Source organism: Saccopteryx leptura, chromosome 7, assembly GCF_036850995.1.
Source record: "Saccopteryx leptura isolate mSacLep1 chromosome 7, mSacLep1_pri_phased_curated, whole genome shotgun sequence".
Taxonomy (NCBI): domain Eukaryota; kingdom Metazoa; phylum Chordata; class Mammalia; order Chiroptera; family Emballonuridae; genus Saccopteryx; species Saccopteryx leptura.
The window spans coordinates 91,926,317-91,930,663 of record NC_089509.1 but is presented as its reverse complement, the minus strand read 5'-3'; positions in this window follow the sequence as shown (position 1 = coordinate 91,930,663).

Sequence of the window (4,347 nt, the reverse complement as noted above, 5' to 3'; positions counted from 1 at the left end):
TCATGAAAGCTGGAACGCCCACTAGTGGGCGGGAGAGACTAGGTTGACCAGCACTGCAGAAGTGGGTGTTTTTTATAAAAAGGTTCGCCATCATGGACCTAGAACAAACTACAAGTTATTTGCTTGGAATTAGTTCTGAAACTATTGTTTAGATGAAAATGTAGAAAAACATGAATGGTTTTTGCATCATTTTATGGTCCTTATTTGTATTGTTATTGTTGCTATTATTACTGCCTTTACTAATGATGAATTTGCTCAGGTCAGGGAGACTTGCTTTCTTCTTTCTTTCTTTCTTTCTTTCTTTCTTTCTTTCTTTCTTTCTTTCTTTCTTTCTTTCTCTCTCTCTCTCTCTCTTTCTCTCTCTTTTTTTCTTTCTTTCTCTCTCTCTCTCTCTTTCTTTCTTTTTCTTTTCCCTCCTTCCCTCCCTCCTTTCCTTCCTCCATCCCTCCCTCCCTCTCTCCTCTCTGTCCTTCTTTCCATCTTTTCTTTCTTTCTTCCTTTTCCCTCCCAAAATCTCAAATGCAAACCTGTCCCATGTATTTCTCTAAGTAATTCCAGTCTTTGTAGATTTTTCTCCTTGCAGGATCTCTCATAGAATCATTTTGACAATGACATTCTTGTGAAAATATGCTAAGCTCATAACTCTTTTCTGGTAGCTGAAGTTAACTGTGCTCATCATTTTGAGACGCGACACCCAACCGACACCAAAATGGCAGCTTTCAGTTAAACAAATGCAAAGCTGTATTTAGGCTTTTTTGCAACATTGTGATGGGAAGAAATCAAAGCCTCTTCTGCTGCTATTTTAAAAATAACTCACCAGGGCAATTCCATCAAAAATATTGTTACAATAGCTTTTGTATTTTGATTTTTTTTTCAGGGCAACGTGTTCAGAGAAACCACAGATCCAGTAAAAAACTATTTTAAAAAGTCAATTTGAACAAAGGCTTCTACAATATTTATAAGAGTTAATAAAAAAAATTCTCAGACTTTTAAATCGTGGTGGCAGAAGAAATTGTGTTTAAAGAGGATGGAGCTACATACAATCAGTGGAAGGAGTGTCAAGTCTAAATGTTTCAAAGAAGGCATTTTTGCTAATTGCAAAATAAACAGATCTCCTTGTCCAGGGTCTTGGAGACAGTCTTTCTGCCTATGAGTACAGGAATGTCAGTTTATTTATCACACAAAGAGTTGGTTGAGCAGGAAATTAAACTCTAAACTTCTGACACCAAGTTGTGAACTATCACCACGGGGCAATGTTCATACTCCAAACTCCAGCTCTCCTCACCTCTCTCCACACGGTCTCTTTATATGTACCTACAAAAGAACTTGGTAATAGATTCCAAAAAAAATCTTGCAACACAGCAAAAATCAGCTTCAGCTGGCCAAACTTGGCTCTGTCACGAAGATGTTGATGTTTAAAAAAAAAAAAGTCATCACCATTGTAGTAAAAAACATGTCACTGTACAATAATAGCATTTACTAAGCACCTAATTGCTCCTGGGGTGTAGTTGGGGCCACACAAAGAGATAGTTCCTCCGTCAGCAGCTCTTTGAGCGAAGATCACAGAGTTAGATGGTTCGTGAGCGAGAGAGGGAAAGACTCAGGCATGCCATGCATGGATAGTAAGATACACACCCCCGAGTGGTAACTTGTCTAGGGTTGGTATGTTAGATAGCTTCAAAAATGAGCAGATAGGATGTGCTTGGGTGGGGAGAACCATACTGACTGTTATTTTTACTAGTGCCAATGGGAACTAAGTTAAATAAACCAACTCCTATTTACATGGGGACAAGTTGCCATCTGATAGGCTCAGAAATAGAACTATTTCCACTATCTTCTTCTTGGTTTGTTGTTGCTGTAAAAATGACTGTGCTTAGCCCAAAGGGTGGCATGGTGAAGCAGAAAGAGTATCGCTTAAAAAGTAAGAAGTCTACTTTCTGTCATTACCAACCTTGCAAGCGAGTTATACTCAATAATCTAGGTTTCCGGTTCTTCCTCTACAGGCGTCCCCAAACTACGGCCCATGGGCCACATGTGGCCCCCTGAGGCCATTTATCTGGCCCCTGCCGCTCTTCCAGAAGGGGCACCTCTTTCATTGGTGGTCAGTGAGAGGAGCACTGTATGTGGAGGCCCTCCAACGGTCTGAGGGACGGTGAATTGGCCCCCTGTGTAAAAAGTTTGGGGACCCCTGCGAGGGCGTTGGAACAGATTGCTATCCTTATAAGATTAGTTTTTCTTTTACTCCATGGTTCTACAAAGCAAGAGCTCACTGGACATTTTTATCAACAGCACTCTCTCAATGTGTGTTTATTCACAAGGTGGTTAGCTTTACCTGATTTCAAATGTCAGCCACACTTGAAAAGAAAGAGCCTGGCGATTTATAGGTTAGCACCCTTTGCCCCAAAGCAGTGGGATTAGGCACAGTGGCGGAATGCAAATGCCACGAGGGTCAAAGGTCGTGACTTCTCTGGATGGAAACCAAGGCAACTGCATACCTGAGTGGCACTAGGGTCTTGATCTGGGCCAGTCTCAAGGTCTCTTTCTACTCAAGTATTTTGTGAGTCACAGGCCCTGGGTCTAGGGCCTCTTTGTCAGGGGGACTGGAGGGTGTAAGCTGGGTTCAGACTGGAGTTCTTTAAGTGACCATAGAAAGACGATTTGGCAAAAAGAAAAGTAAAAGTCCTGGTGTGCGTAAGTTGTTCTGGAGATGATTTAGAAGTGTCTCTGTGTGTGGCTCCAATGCCAGGCTATTTCCCTGAAATGTGTCAGAACCTAAACAATGATACAAGACCATAGCCCAATGCTAGGGACAGGGCAATGCTAAGAAGAACACATGTGGATATAGGACTTTGAAAATGCTCATCTGTGCCTGGCACCTTCTGGGCAGGAGGAGGGTCCCGCAAAGCACAGAGAAACGGCGGTACCTTTGGCAGAGATGAGAAAACGTGGTGGTGCTGGAGAGGTGACACAGTCCCACTAAAGTAGATGGCAACCCGCAGTGGGCTCCCATTCGATCGAGTGGCAGAACTGACTTCGCTCACCACTGAAAACAAATGAACAAAATAACAAAAAATGGAACACACGCACGCACATACACACTGAGAAATGTTAAAAGTGCAACCACTTTTAACAATGGGTATGTCTCTCAAGGATAAGTTGACAGAAAAGTAATTTGTCTGTAGCCAAAGGTTGTACAAAAGCTTTGCTAGCAGGGAAAGTGAGTCTCGTCTATAAATGGCTTTTCAGGGAAAGCCATTGGTAGGAGATAAACTCTTGCAGTGTGAGATGCCTGATTTATTTAAAATGTGACCATAACTGAAGAAATTCAGAGCAAGAGAGAAAGGGAGAGAGGGAGAATGACAGCATACTGACTCCTAAAGTCAAGCCCACACTATGTATTTCTTTCCTTCTTTTACCATAAGAACTTGAGGCTTTCTTTTTATGTTACCTCACATAGGAAATAGGGCCAAGCGAGAACATCTGTGCCTCGTACCCCTAAAGATGTCCAAGGCGCAAGCGGCAGCTTTGGGGAGGACTGCGGCCTGGGAATTGGGGAGAGTAAAGAAGACCCAGGTGCTGTGTGTGTGCGGTGAGGAGGGAGGTAAAGAGTGAAGAGTGTGGCAGAGAAAAGGGGCAAGAAATTCTATGGAGGACGCTCAGTGCTGAAGAATAGCAGTGAGTGAGCTGATGTCCCCCCGCCCCCCAAATCGAGACAGTGAAACTCCATCATACTTTATAGTCAGAATAAACAAGCTGGCTTCTCTGTGGGAACTTTTCTCAAACTTTAATGTACCACCTGAAATAGCTTGTCTTCTTGGTCCTAATTATTCACTTCATTGGCTGTGAAAGCATGCTACATCCCTTCTTCGTGGTGCGCAGAGCCTTCTCTAAGGTGCAGTATATGTCTCCACCCCTTTAACATCAGACTTGGCCATAGAATGTGCTTTGGCCCTTGGAATGTGAGCGGAAGTGACATAAGTCACCTGCAGGCAACCACCTGGAGAGCCACCGTCAGGTACAGCCATTGTTCATTGCCTCTGCATCAGAACGTGCCCCGGCCCCGGGCTGCCCGGCAGCTGAAGCCCCGCATGAAGAGGACACCAGGAGCAGCCCCGAGGGGCAGGTGAGCCATGCTGATGTGTGCGGTGAGCGAGATGCAGACATCTGTGCTCTGAGTCTCTGAGACTTCGGGAGTGCAGCACCATAATGTAGTGAGCATGGGACATGCAAACCCATTTTACACTGTGCGGATGCTCCCTAGGATCATGTGACAATGTGACAGGTATGATGAGACTTACTACAGTTTTTTGTTTTTTTTTGTATTTTTCTGAAGTTGGAAACAGGGAG